Source organism: Nansenia antarctica (genome assembly GCF_963989245.1).
Source record: "Nansenia antarctica genome assembly, chromosome: 2".
Lineage (NCBI taxonomy): Eukaryota > Metazoa > Chordata > Actinopteri > Argentiniformes > Microstomatidae > Nansenia > Nansenia antarctica.
In genome coordinates, this window is record NC_137675.1 from 26,734,538 (window position 1) to 26,750,279 (window position 15,742).

Genomic DNA, 15,742 nt, shown 5'->3' on the forward strand with positions numbered 1-15,742 from the left:
CGTATGAGCTTACAGGGCTATCCCCTATCTATCTGAGAAAAGGCATAGGCCGGCTGTAACATCGAACAGAAATTAGCCTATACGCATTGCAAGTTAATTTAAAGCCTATTTATTTTCAAAGAGTTTTATTCTATTTTATTTTATCTGATAAAAGGCATATGAACGGAAATTAGGCTAGCCGTGTCACGCCAGAAGCTTACATGCTTGCACTGTTCAATAACATGTTATACATCTAGACATTGTGGTATTTCTTTATATACGTATCCCAGCCTGCCTATCAATTGTTTCTCAATAAACAGTTATGTTCTCCTCATTGTCATACTCCCGAGTCCGATTAAGTATGATTTGACAGGCAGCTAAACGAAATGCCTTCCCAACCAGCGAGACCTGAGGGGTATTCCATCAACGTCGCTAAAGGAAAATCTAGGCTTATTTTGACAAGTCTCGCGAGATCTATCAAGATATGCCTGGATCTTTTTAAGAGTCTCGTGAGACTTAACGAAATAAGCCTAGATTTTCCTTTAGCGACGTTGATGGAACACCCCCCTGGTTATAGAAATGACGTTGTTTTATTGATTAAAAAAAGGGTAAAACTGGAAAGAGAAAATAGAAAACTCACATTAATCCCAAACAATTTAACAAACTTCAGTTAACGTAATGTGGAGTCCGTTCATTGATCGATGCTGTCTGTTCAGTTCCCAGTGAGGCGCCCGTTCAGCGCTGGACATAATGGCATAGCGCGCATGCGAATCATGTTATATTATTATATATTATATAGCTCGCATCTAATCGTATCGGATGAGAAATAGACATTAAATGGCATATAGGCCGCTACACAACAGTAATCACCGCGACAAACAGCTATATTATATTTTAATATGATGACCGGAATATATCACGTTTGTCCGGTAAATCGAAATCTTCCCGGACACGGTGTCCGGCGTCAATTTTTTCTAACGGAAACCCTGAGCTACGTAATATAATTTCTATTTAAGTCAATAAGTTAAATAATTTGACTCGTTTCGGTTCTCTCCCTTTATCGCAGATTTAGATATGAATTATTTTTGTCTTTTGTTTATGATGATGACGATGATGACGCCTCCCTCTCTCTGTCTGAGGCGGTAGTTGCTTTGTGTCCCCGCCGGGGGGACGGTGTGTCCATATAGAGCTGTACTGTCTCAACGTCACCTCTGCTCCCACAAATGACTGTTAAAGGTAGTAGCTAATATTGATAAATTATTTGTAATGAAAAAAAGAAGAAAAAAAAAAGTTTAGAAGTGAGAGAGAGAGAGCGTGTTAAGATTTGATTGATTGAATGTGTGTGTATGTACATACATAAACATATATATATATATATATAATATACTGTATTTTCTTTTCAGGTCAGTGTGAATGTGTGTGTGCGCGTATGTGAGAAAACATATCCCCTTCTCTCTGTGTGTGTGTGCACGCAGCTGCGTGTGTATGTGTGTGTCCCCCTCTCTAGCTCAGTGTCTTTGGTGCTGTTAGAAATCACACTGGACCTTTCTGGATAAAGACTTGAAATGTAAAGCGAGCGCCTCTTCTTCCCAGAGAGCAGACCTGAGAGAGGGGAGAGATGGGAGATTGTGGCCTACTTGAAAAATTATTTTTTCTTTTCTTGGAAATTCACTTTTCCTTTTTTTGTGTGCTTATCAAACTCAAAAACACTCAACTTAATATAATATAACGACAACAACAACGCCTTAGTTTGTAAGTTTACTGAACTATGCAGGACTGTAAAAAAATGCTCAATGCAAAAGTGCAAGTTGTGGCTTGGCTTTGTTTCGCCCTCTACTCAGCTGTCAGCGTGTCTTCTGGGAGGTGTGTGTGTGTGTCTGGGAGTTGTGTGTGTCTCTGGGAGTTGTGTGTGTGTTTGTGGTAGTTGTGTGTGTGTCTGTGGGAGTTGTGTGTGTGTCTGTGGGAGTTGTGTTTGTGTTTGGATGGATGTCTGACTCCCCCCCCCCCCCCCCCTTACTGAATACCTCTCTAGAAAACTGTTCTTCCTTCTTCCGACATCCATCTGCCCATCTCTTGTGTATTATCCCTGTGCGTGCGTGTGTGTGTGTGTGAGTGTGTGAGACCAACTTCACCAAGAATGGCGCCAAAGAAGAGTTCTCTAGCATTAGGTGGGGTGCGTTGGTCAGAGAGATCGGGCCGTGTCTGAGCACACGCCTCCTCAGTTCTCCCGCAGGAAGTAACCACTCATCTCTAACGCTTGGGATTGGTCGAAGCCAAGGCCTTCCACTGAAATACTTTGACCAATCGACTCGTGTTAGATCAGTGATCTCTTCCAGGACGGAAGGGTGGAATTCAAGAGTGTGTGTGTGTGTGTGTGTGTGCTGACATTCTCTTCAAAAACGTAACCCATGAGTGTTGTCTGTGGTCTGTCAGAATGTCATAGTGAATCCATGTTTTTTTCTGTGACTGGAGCAGGGGGAGGCATTTTGAAGTTGTGCTTGTGGGGTAGGAGGGGGGGAAATACATTTAAATGGTAACTGGTTACTTAATTTGGTCTCTTTTGTAGATTATTTTTGTGTCGATTATGAAATTAAAAACGCAGTTGGTTTTCAGTATGAATAGTCTTGTTTCTGCTCTGTCGGCCCTCCCAGCACACAATGTAACCGCTGTGAGGCAATTAAATATCTCATTATTGATTCGCCGTTCCCAATATGACTTTTTTAATGAAGGTTGGTGATGCAGGCAATGTTTTGACAGACCTGGTGAAGACAGACAAAGCCGATGCGTTTGCATCAGTAAGCTTCATTATAAGAACCTGTTATATCACCTCTATATATAAATACCTGTTATATAACCTCTCTCTATATATATATATAATTATTTAGTTACATTTCCTTCAGGACAAAGTCACATCACACACCTCTACAATGAATAATGCTTTATTTTTTCTTTTACAAAAAGTCAGTCAAGGTATACAAGAAAAAACTGAACTGAATAATGAACAAGAAAAAAATGAACTGAAAAATGAACTGGAGTGGAGGAGTGGAGGAGAGGAGGAGTGGAGGAGAGGAGGAGTGGAGGAGAGGAGGAGTGGAGGAGAGAGTAAGGCAGAGTTGTTCTCCCCTGGTAGGGGGGTGGTAGTTCTGAAAGAGGGGTGGGGCAGTCTCCTTGTGGGGAGGGGGGTAGTGTTGTGTGTGTGTGGGGGGGGGGGGGAAGGGTAGTTTTTGGGTGTTGTGGCTTCTTTAAGGGGAATAGTTCATCATTTTTGGGGGGTTGGTGTGTGTGTGTGTGTCAGGGTTAGGGGTCCATGTATCCCTCCCTGCACTTCTGTATGTATGTACAGCCACTCCCTGTTCTCAGCATTACGACACAGTACACACACACTGTCACAGTCCTCCTTCACACCCGTCAGGACCAGCCTGTTCACCAGACACAGTACACACACACTGTCACAGTCCTCCTTCACACCCGTCAGGACCAGCCTGTTCACCAGACACAGTACACACACACTGTCACAGTCCTCCTTCACACCCGTCAGGACCAGCCTGTTCACCAGACACAGTACACACACACTGTCACAGTCCTCCTTCACACCCGTCAGGACCAGCCTGTTCACCAGACACAGTACACACACACTGTCACAGTCCTCCTTTACACCCGTCAGGACCAGCCTGTTCACCAGACACAGTACACACACACTGTCACAGTCCTCCTTCACACCCGTCAGGACCAGCCTGTTCACAGTACACACACACTGTCACAGTCCTCCTTCACACCCGTCAGGACCAGCCTGTTCACAGTACACACACACTGTCACAGTCCTCCTTCACACCCGTCAGGACCAGCCTGTTCACCAGACACAGTACACACACACTGTCACAGTCCTCCTTCACACCCGTCAGGACCAGCCTGTTCACCAGACACACACACTGTCACAGTGTTAGTCAGGTGTTAGTCAGGTGTTAGTCAGGTGTGTTAGTCAGATGTGTTAGTCAGGTGTGTTAGTCAGATGTGTTAGTCAGGTGTGTTAGTCAGGTGTTAGTCAGGTGTGTTAGTCAGGTGTGTTAGTCAGGTGTGTTAGTCAGGTGTTAGTCAGGTGTTAGTCAGGTGTTAGTCAGGTGTTAGTCAGGTGTGTTAGTCAGGTGTGTTAGTCAGGTGTGTTAGTCAGGTGTTAGTCAGGTGTGTTAGTCAGGTGTGTTAGTCAGGTGTGTTAGTCAGGTGTGTTAGTCAGGTGTGTTAGTCAGGTGTGTTAGTCAGGTGTTAGTCAGGTGTGTTAGTCAGGTGTTAGTCAGGTGTGTTAGTCAGGTGTGTTAGTCAGGTGTGTTAGTCAGGTGTTAGTCAGGTGTGTTAGTCAGGTGTGTTAGTCAGGTGTGTTAGTCAGGTGTTAGTCAGGTGTGTTAGTCAGGTGTTAGTCAGGTGTGTTAGTCAGGTGTTAGTCAGGTGTGTTAGTCAGGTGTGTTAGTCAGGTGTGTTAGTCAGGTGTGTTAGTCAGGTGTTAGTCAGGTGTGTTAGTCAGGTGTGTTAGTCAGGTGTTAGTCAGGTGTTAGTCAGGTGTGTTAGTCAGGTGTTAGTCAGGTGTGTTAGTCAGGTGTGTTAGTCAGGTGTGTTAGTCAGGTGTTAGTCAGGTGTGTTAGTCAGGTGTGTTAGTCAGGTGTTAGTCAGGTGTTAGTCAGGTGTTAGTCAGGTGTGTTAGTCAGGTGTTAGTCAGGTGTGTTAGTCAGGTGTGTTAGTCAGGTGTTAGTCAGGTGTTAGTCAGGTGTGTTAGTCAGGTGTGTTAGTCAGGTGTTAGTCAGGTGTTAGTCAGGTGTGTTAGTCAGGTGTGTTAGTCAGGTGTTAGTCAGGTGTGTTAGTCAGGTGTTAGTCAGGTGTTAGTCAGGTGTTAGTCAGGTGTGTTAGTCAGGTGTGTTAGTCAGGTGTGTTAGTCAGGTGTGTTAGTCAGGTGTTAGTCAGGTGTGTTAGTCAGGTGTTAGTCAGGTGTGTTAGTCAGGTGTGTTAGTCAGGTGTGTTAGTCAGGTGTGTTAGTCAGGTGTGTTAGTCAGGTGTTAGTCAGGTGTGTTAGTCAGGTGTTAGTCAGGTGTGTTAGTCAGGTGTTAGTCAGGTGTTAGTCAGGTGTTAGTCAGGTGTTAGTCAGATGTGTTAGTCAGGTGTGTTAGTCAGGTGTTAGTCAGGTGTGTTAGTCAGGTGTGTTAGTCAGGTGTGTTAGTCAGGTGTTAGTCAGGTGTTAGTCAGGTGTGTTAGTCAGGTGTGTTAGTCAGGTGTGTTAGTCAGGTGTGTTAGTCAGGTGTGTTAGTCAGGTGTGTTAGTCAGGTGTGTTAGTCAGGTGTTAGTCAGGTGTGTTAGTCAGGTGTGTTAGTCAGGTGTGTTAGTCAGGTGTGTTAGTCAGGTGTGTTAGTCAGGTGTGTTAGTCAGGTGTGTTAGTCAGGTGTGTTAGTCAGGTGTGTTAGTCAGGTGTTAGTCAGGTGTGTTAGTCAGGTGTGTTAGTCAGGTGTGTTAGTCAGGTGTGTTAGTCAGGTGTTAGTCAGGTGTTAGTCAGGTGTGTTAGTCAGGTGTGTTAGTCAGGTGTTAGTCAGGTGTGTTAGTCAGGTGTGTTAGTCAGGTGTTAGTCAGGTGTTAGTCAGGTGTTAGTCAGGTGTGTTAGTCAGGTGTGTTAGTCAGGTGTTAGTCAGGTGTGTTAGTCAGGTGTGTTAGTCAGGTGTGTTAGTCAGGTGTTAGTCAGGTGTGTTAGTCAGGTGTGTTAGTCAGGTGTGTTAGTCAGGTGTGTTAGTCAGGTGTGTTAGTCAGGTGTGTTAGTCAGGTGTGTTAGTCAGGTGTTAGTCAGGTGTGTTAGTCAGGTGTGTTAGTCAGGTGTTAGTCAGGTGTTAGTCAGGTGTTAGTCAGGTGTTAGTCAGGTGTGTTAGTCAGGTGTGTTAGTCAGGTGTTAGTCAGGTGTGTTAGTCAGGTGTTAGTCAGGTGTGTTAGTCAGGTGTGTTAGTCAGGTGTGTTAGTCAGGTGTGTTAGTCAGGTGTGTTAGTCAGGTGTGTTAGTCAGGTGTTAGTCAGGTGTGTTAGTCAGGTGTGTTAGTCAGGTGTGTTAGTCAGGTGTGTTAGTCAGGTGTGTTAGTCAGGTGTTAGTCAGGTGTGTTAGTCAGGTGTGTTAGTCAGGTGTGTTAGTCAGGTGTGTTAGTCAGGTGTGTTAGTCAGGTGTTAGTCAGGTGTGTTAGTCAGGTGTTAGTCAGGTGTGTTAGTCAGGTGTTAGTCAGGTGTGTTAGTCAGGTGTGTTAGTCAGGTGTGTTAGTCAGGTGTTAGTCAGGTGTGTTAGTCAGGTGTGTTAGTCAGGTGTGTTAGTCAGGTGTGTTAGTCAGGTGTGTTAGTCAGGTGTGTTAGTTAGGTGTGTTAGTCAGGTGTGTTAGTCAGGTGTTAGTCAGGTGTTAGTCAGGTGTGTTAGTCAGGTGTTAGTCAGGTGTGTTAGTCAGGTGTGTTAGTCAGGTGTGTTAGTCAGGTGTGTTAGTCAGGTGTTAGTCAGGTGTGTTAGTCAGGTGTGTTAGTCAGGTGTTAGTCAGGTGTTAGTCAGGTGTGTTAGTCAGGTGTGTTAGTCAGGTGTTAGTCAGGTGTGTTAGTCAGGTGTTAGTCAGGTGTTAGTCAGGTGTGTTAGTCAGGTGTTAGTCAGGTGTTAGTCAGGTGTTAGTCAGGTGTGTTAGTCAGGTGTGTTAGTCAGGTGTGTTAGTCAGGTGTGTTAGTCAGGTGTGTTAGTCAGGTGTGTTAGTCAGGTGTGTTAGTCAGGTGTGTTAGTCAGGTGTTAGTCAGGTGTGTTAGTCAGGTGTTAGTCAGGTGTGTTAGTCAGGTGTGTTAGTCAGGTGTTAGTCAGGTGTTAGTCAGGTGTTAGTCAGGTGTGTTAGTCAGGTGTGTTAGTCAGGTGTGTTAGTCAGGTGTGTTAGTCAGGTGTGTTAGTCAGGTGTGTTAGTCAGGTGTGTTAGTCAGGTGTGTTAGTCAGGTGTGTTAGTCAGGTGTGTTAGTCAGGTGTGTTAGTCAGGTGTGTTAGTCAGGTGTGTTAGTCAGGTGTGTTAGTCAGGTGTTAGTCAGGTGTTAGTCAGGTGTTAGTCAGGTGTGTTAGTCAGGTGTGTTAGTCAGGTGTGTTAGTCAGGTGTTAGTCAGGTGTTAGTCAGGTGTGTTAGTCAGGTGTGTTAGTCAGGTGTTAGTCAGGTGTGTTAGTCAGGTGTTAGTCAGGTGTGTTAGTCAGGTGTTAGTCAGGTGTGTTAGTCAGGTGTGTTAGTCAGGTGTTAGTCAGGTGTGTTAGTCAGGTGTTAGTCAGGTGTGTTAGTCAGGTGTGTTAGTCAGGTGTGTTAGTCAGGTGTTAGTCAGGTGTGTTAGTCAGGTGTTAGTCAGGTGTGTTAGTCAGGTGTGTTAGTCAGGTGTGTTAGTCAGGTGTTAGTCAGGTGTTAGTCAGGTGTGTTAGTCAGGTGTTAGTCAGGTGTGTTAGTCAGGTGTTAGTCAGGTGTGTTAGTCAGGTGTTAGTCAGGTGTGTTAGTCAGGTGTTAGTCAGGTGTTAGTCAGGTGTTAGTCAGGTTGTAGAGGAGGAGACAGGCTGTAGAGGGGGAGGGAGACAGGTTGTAGAATCTAGGGGATATGGGATGGAACAATAAGATAAACCAGGTGAACAAGAACCAGAGGTGACTGGAGAATTATAGTTTTGATGATTTATTGTATAAGGGTAACAAAAACAGGTTCCCATGAAACACTAACTGAAAACTACTCTCTATGAAAAAGGAGAGAGCGGATAAGTATTAATAAACAGAGTAAAGTACATTAGATAGCTAGCCAAGCAATGACGAGTGAAACAATTAACTAGGCAACTCACAGTAGAACACAGTAAGAGAACAGAACTTTCTTGTAAAGCCATACTTCATGTATTGCGCTGCAGGGGCCAGGGAGCGGCAGCAGAGGTCGGGGTGAGGTCAGACGTCGTCGTCTGACAGGTCCACGGACGCCCCGTCACCCTGGTGCCCCCGAAGCCGCCTGGACCCTCTGGATTCGGTCCTCGCACTGCAGTAGAAGGTGAGAGGACCGCCACGGCTGAGGAGGCAGAAGAGACACACGCAGATTCTATGATCATTCTGTCATTCTATCATGATCCTAGGATGATAAAAATGATTTTAAAAAATCATCAAAAAGTGAAAAAAAATGAAAAAATGAACGTCTGGTGGGGTGGGTACCTGAGGCGGTTCTTGAGGGTGTTGACCTCGCGGTTCAGCCTCTCTCTGGCCTCCGTGGCGTCGTCCAGCTCCCGCTGTTGCTTCCTGCGGGAGGCGTTGGCCCGGGTGGACTCCTCCTCCGCCTCCTCCAGCTCCCTCTTGAACTTCTTCATATTCTTGATGCACTGCACTGTGTGAGTGTACTGAGGTGGTCTGACATTCTGCAGCACGCCGGTGATGTCAGACACTTCACTACTACATGAACCCTGGCCTCCATTTTGGCCTGGGGTCCCTCCAGTGATCCACTCAGACATCTAAACACACTTATTCTACGTCACTCTGATTAAGATGGGGGGGGAATGGGGCCGAAATGCGACGGGATGAAAATGTATCGTAAACATTGTGATTGATTAATAGTCGTTCTGTTAAACGCATTCAATAGAGTTCAATAAAAAAAGAAAAAGAAAACATTTTATAATAATTCAGATTCAATTTAATTAGAGCAGGGTATATGCAGGAATCTTGAGGTTAATTTCAATACCTTTCAAAGACTTTTTAAAGACCTTGTCAATATTTTTCCAGACCTCACCGCCACTTGGAGCTATAACCGTTTACATCAGTGACACTTTTAACTTAACAGTTTTAGTTTGCAATAGACTAGACCACTATCATACAACAGAATTTCCGGTTCATCTTAGTTTTTTAATAAAACTAATAAATTCACGAACTTTTACTAAAGGTTTTTAGGACTCAAACTCTTTGGAAAGACTCTAATTCAGAAAAATACCTACAAAATTCAAGACCTCATAAAATCGTGATAAGACTTTTTAATACTTATTAAGCGTCTTGATTTTCCCAATATGTATTTATCAACTTTTAATACTTTTCAAGACACCGCGGAGTACAGTGGCCTGGGGTGGTCTAGCACCATGGCCTGGGGTGGTCCAGTGGTCTAGCACCATGGCCTGGGGTGGTCCAGTGGTCTAGCACCATCAAATCAAATCAAATCAAATTTTATTTGTATAGCGCATTTCTTACAAGATGCAACTCAATGCGCTTCACACAATGAAAATGTTCAGTCAATCAGGCAATCAATCAATCAATACTGACAGAGCCGCGAGCAGGCAAAAGTAAAAACCTGTATACTATGTAGCCAGGAAAAATTCCCTTGCAGCCCTCTACCAATAGAGCGACTACTAGCCAGTTTTCTTACCAGTACCCAGCGGTCCCCAAGGGGAGGCCAAGGACCACCGGCACAAAGCAAGCAAGCAAGGGCAAAAACCTCTACGCCATGTATCCAGGAAAAATTCCTTGCATATTATCCGCGTACACACTGTCCATAAATTTAGTGTTATATTTGCATCGTTCTGCATCCAGTATGGTCACAGGTCCTGCCAAAAGAGAATCTTAAGCACAGTTATGATGCAACAACACAATAAAGACAATAAAGATGACAGCAATACAACCTGATGGTGGTCCTGGTACACCCTTGTACCGGTTCCAGTACTGCTCTAGGTACTATTTGGAGCTGACAGTGCCTCATCAGCACCCGGGTCCATTTTCCTGTCAACACAAATCTCAAAACACGAGTATGGTGTAATGGCCTAGTGATCCTAGTTCTATAATGTCCAATGTCTCCCTTAGTATCAAAAGGCGACATTGAATAAGTAGGTTTTGAGGTCACGCTTAAAAATGTCCTGAGTTTTAGACAACCTCAGGCCCTCAGGTAGGGTGTTCCACAATCTAGGAGCATATATGCTAAAAGCTGATCCTCCAAATCTCTTTGTCCTAGCCTCTGGCACTATTAAAAGTTCCGTGCCACTAGACCGTAGGGGTCTAGCTGGTGTGTATCTTATGAGCATGTCCACCATGTAATTGGGTGCATCACAGTGAAGTGATTTATAAACTAGTAAAAGGATCTTAAAGTCTATTCTATGACTGACAGGGAGCCAGTGTAGTGATCTCAAGACAGGTGTGATGTGCGCTCTTCGTTTGGTCCTAGTAAGGACACGAGCAGCAGCATTTTGAACCATTTGTAGTCTATTTATCATTTTTTGGGGGAGACCTGTCAGGAGAGCATTACAGTAATCTAGCCTACTAGTAACAAACGCATGCATTAATTTTTCAGTGTCTGCCTGGGAGAGAAATGATTGTACCTTAGTGATGTTTCTTAGATGGTAGAAGGATGTTTTAATAGTGTTTTTAATATGAGTTTCAAAATTTAGATCTGGGTCAATTATGACACCAAGATTCCTGGCCTGACACTTAGTGTTAAGAGCTAGTGTTTTCAAGTGTGCAGATAATTTCTCTCTCCCAGTTTTCTCGCCAATGATCAATACCTCTGTTTTTTCTTGATTTAGTTGGAGAAAGTTTTGTGTCATCCAAATATTAATATCGGCAATACAATCTATCAGGTGGTCGATCATCTTGTAGTCGTTGGGAGTTACTGAGATATAAAGCTGAGTGTCGTCAGCATAGCTGTGGTAGTTAACGCTATGCTTCTTGATAACAGAACTGAGGGGTAGCATGTATAGGCTAAAAAGCAACGGTCCTAAAATGGACCCCTGGGGAACTCCACAGGTTGTGCTATAATTTTTTGACTTATGGTCACCAAGGGCTACAAAGTAGTCTCGGTCAGCCAGGTAAGTCCTGAACCAGTTTAAGACCGGACCTGAGAGGCCAACCCAGTTTTCAAGTCTCTCAATAAGTATGGAGTGGTCTACCGTATCAAAGGCTGCACTTAAGTCTAAGAGTACAAGAATCGAGAGTTTTTTCGAGTCTGCATTTATCCTAAGGTCATTAGTTACCTTAAGCAAAGCGGTTTCTGTGCTGTGGTATGATCGGAAACCTGACTGAAGTGGGTCATACCTATTATTTAAGACTAAGAATTCATGAAGCTGTCTATACGCTGCCTTTTCTAAAATGTTGCTTAGAAAAGTGAGATTGGATATTGGTCTACAGTTTTTTGGATCAGAAGGATCTAGGTTACTTTTCTTCAGGGTGGGTCTAACCAGGGCAGTTTTAAGCGCCGCTGGAAATATCCCTTTAAGTAGGGAGTGATTTACAATGCCTAGTATGTCATCAGACACAGATTCAAAAATGTCCTTAAAAAAGGTGGTAGGAATAGGGTCAAGAGGACACGTAGACGGTTTAAGCTGTGACACAATTTTACCTAATGTTTCCGTACTAATCATGGTGAACATGCTCATAGTCATGTTCTGTGGTGGCGGATCTGTGGTGCTACACAAACCTAGTCTTTCCTGAGTAATACACATTCTAATATTTGTTATCTTATCCCTGAAGTGGGCTGCAAATTCCTCGCATTTGGTGACAGAGGCTGCGCCGTCTAGAGTTCTAGGAGCAGGGTTTACAAGGCAATCAATTGTCGAGAACAAGACCCTGGGGTTATTCTTGTTTGTAGATATTATCTTTGAGAAGTGATTTTTTTCTAGCATTTCGCATTGCCAAGTTAAAGGCAGATAGATGTTCTTTAAAAATATTCTGATCAATCTGTAATTTGCTCTTTCTCCATCTGCGCTCAGCTTTCCTACATGTTCTCTTTAGGAGATTTATTTCACTGTTTCGCCATGGTGCTCTCCTCTTGGCTCCAACCTTTTTTAGTTTGGTAGGTGCCAGGGAGTCTAGGGCCATTTTTACTTTATTTAAGGTAATTACTAAGTCGTTTTCACATAACGTGGGAGTTGTGTGATTACTGTTCATTAAAGCTTTGAAATGTTCAGCCACTGCAGGGGTAAGATAACGTTTTTTAACAACACGTTCAGCATTGCTTTCAGCTTTACGTGTTACAATGGTAAAGAAAATACAGAAATGGTCAGAGAGGGCCAGGTCGCTGATACCTGATATTGAGACCTCAAGACCCTTTGTAATCACAAGATCAAGGGTATGGCCATGATTGTGAGTGGGTTCATTGACATGTTGGACAAAATCCATAGATTCCAAGAGGTCAATAAAATCCCTAGCCCTCAAGTCAGCCTCATTATCAACATGAAAGTTAAAATCACCAGTGATAATAATCCTATCATAGTTGGGATGGATAATGGATAGGAACTCAGAGAAGTCAGGTAGGAAGGTAGGGGCTGGTTTCGGCGGCCTGTATACAGTTACCGTAAGAATAGGTGGTTGGCATGCCATAACTGTGGCATGATATTCAAAGGAGGAGAATATATCAAAGGATATGCTCCTGCAGTTTAGGTTATTTGAAGCTATGGTAGCTGTTCCTCCCCCCTTTTTTCCATTTCTGATTGATTGGAAAAAACTGTAGTTGGGGGGAGATGCCTCAATAAGGGCTGCTGCTCCATTTGTATCTAGCCAGGTTTCTGTGAGTAGCATACAGTCGAGTTTTCTATCACAAATGAGCTCATTTATGATAAATGTTTTTTTGTTTGATAGGGACCTGATATTCAAAATTGCCATGGAGATGTCATTTTGACACTGGGACTGACTCGAGGGCATACTTAATGAAATGGGTAATACATTTCTCAAATTTGCGCCATGTATTACCTTATTTGTGGTGGAGGGAGTCCGATGGGAGACAATAGTCTGGATGGCATGTTTGGTGTTAGAGGAATGGATCGGACTCATCCCACATCAGCGTTGACAGGGCACCGGCCAGGTCCAGGGCTGGACAGCGAGGTCCATGGACATCGACAGCAGGCGGGCACCATACCTGTTTGGGTGAAACCTATCTCTCGCAAACAGCTCACTACGGTTAAAGACCTGGGGTGGTCTGGGGTGGTCCAGTGGTCTAGTACCATGGCCTGGGGTGGTCCAGTGGTCTAGCACCATGGCCTGGGGTGGTCCAGTGGTCTAGCACCATGGCCTGGGGTGGTCCAGTGGTCTAGTACCATGGCCTGGGGTGGTCCAGTGGTCTAGCACCATGGCCTGGGGTGGCCCAGTGGTCTAGCACCATGGCCTGGGGTGGTCCAGTGGTCTAGCACCATGGCCTGGGGTGGTCCAGTGGTCTAGTACCATGGCCTGGGGTGGTCCAGTGGTCTAGCACCATGGCCTGGGGTGGTGCAGTGGTCTAGCACCATGGCCTGGGGGGGTCCTCCTTACTTTACTGTCTGTCTTCACTAAATCTGTCCAATAAAATGAAACATAGGAGTGGGACTGCCCCCTTCTGGCCCACGCATAAAAAATAAAAATAAATAATAATAATATTACAAAACATTTTTTTTAGAGTAAGTAGAGTACAAAGTACAAAAACAACGAAACGCATTCAATAAAAAAAAACGTCCGTCTGTCTGTCCGTCCGTCCGTCCGTCCGTCCTTCTGTCTGTCAACAATCCAAAAGACGCCTGGCCGGGTCCTTACTTGTTCTGCTGCTTCAGCTGCTCCTCCTTCTGCAGGATCTTGGCGTCCAGGGTGGCGATGACGGTCTTGTCCTTTTGGGCGGGGTCATTGAGGTCTAGCAGGGAGGACCTGGCACACACACACACACACACACACACGCACACACACACACACACACAAACACACAGGCAGACACAATTGTTATACATACATAACATACACAAAAGATGATAAGGTAGAGAAGATCTTGTGTGAATAAATCAGCCCACACACACACGTCTTAGCAAGAGCATCTCTCATCTTTATTTATTAACCCTTTGTGAACCCAGTGAGGAACATAGTCTGGGTGGGTGGTGACTGTGAGTCTCCCTGTGACAGATGGACAGACACAGTCCTCTTCCCTTCTCTCTCTGGGAGACCTGGGACATGCAGTAAGATTCAACACACACACACACACACACACACACACACACACACACACACACTAGACCCCCTTCAATTTGCATATCGTCCCAACAGATCCACTGATGAAGCCATTGCCCTCACCCTACACACTGCTCTCTCACCTGGACAAGAAGGGCACCTACGTGAGAATGCTGTTTATTGCCTACATTTACATTTACATGTTTTGCGTTCAGCAGACGCCTTTATCCAAAGCGACTGACAACAAATACGTTTGTCTGAGTAAGTGACTCGTCTATACTATCAGTCATTGTAAGAAAAAGTAATCTACAGTATTTTTTAGGACCAGGGGCCACTGGCAGTCATAATGCTATAGAAGAAGGTTCTAGAAGTGTGTGTGTGAAGGTTCTAGAAGGTTCACCCACGACTGTGTGGCCACACACAGCTCCAAGACCATTATCAAGTCTGCTGAGGACACCACCGACCGTGGTTGATGTCATCAGCAGCCAACAGTGACGAGGCGGGGGCCTACGAGGAGGAGTTTAAACTTTAAACGTCCTGGCAGACTGGTGACAGGATAATAATCTGTCTGAACATCCGTCAGCAAAACCAAGGAGCTGATGGTGGACCGTGGGGAGCGTACCGTCTGTCTGCATCTCCACCTGGTATGGCAGCTGCAACGCACATGACTGTACAACCCTGCAGAGTGGTGTCCGGGGCCCAGTCCATCCCAGCCGGCTAGTCTGAGAGATGTAAGAGGAAGGCCAGGAAGGGGAAGATGGTCCTGTTCTCTCTGCTTCCATCTGGCAGACGGCACTGAAGCTTCTGGTCCCAGACCAACAGGTTTCAGAATATCTTCTATATGTTACGGTACTCTGTACACTAGCTCTCCTTTACGTTTTAGAGTTTAATATGTATATTAAAGTTAATCATTTTAACATTAATATATCATTAATATACATATTACCGTCTAAAATGTAATGGAGCACTAGTAAAGTACACACGAATGTACATATTATGTATATTAACTGATATATGATTCACTTACTTGGACAAATGTACTTGTTGTAAGTCACTTTAAGAGACTTACAAGCACATCTGTCTAAAGTAAGTGAATCATCTCTGTGATCATAAGGAAAAATCTGTTATGAGCAGGTGCCGTTGACAGTCATAATGCTAGAAGTTATTTCTTTATTATTAAGAGTAGAAGAACTAGACAGAGGTCTTCAGGAGGGAGGATGACTGCTGCTGTAATAATCCTGTATGTTCTGATTATTTCTACTCTTTTATTATTGGCAGTTTATGTATTATTCTTGTTACATTTTATTATAGAGCTGCTCTGCCTCCGGTATTTCGTTGAATTGTATTCAATGTAATGACAAATAAACACAACCTAAATTCCGTTGTTCATTGCATCTCTGAATTGGCCATGTATGTGTTAAGTACATGTTCATGAAAGGTAAAGTGACTGCCCAGATCTGAGAACAGTTGAAGCTGGATATTCAAAATAAAGTTTAAGACAGCCTTTTCACCTTGCGTTTAGTGCCTTTTTCCTTCAATGTTTTTTCATTTTGTTCATCCATGTCTGTCCATTTAATTGTATTGGTCCAAAATCCACCATTAACACATGATAATGTGTCCAACTATCAATTCTCAGTCCAAGTTACAGTTTATGTCTAAGATTTCATACATCACCATAAACTGTACAGTGCACATAAATGCAATGGGTTTTAGTAGGCAGTATCCATAGCAATGGGGTCAGTATCGGATAGCTTGTTTTGTTTCTGCTTTTGGACAGGAGAACGCCTTCGTACCCAAACTAAATATAACCGTGACTCCCCCGCCACCACCGCCCCCCATTAACACAGACAAACACCAGGC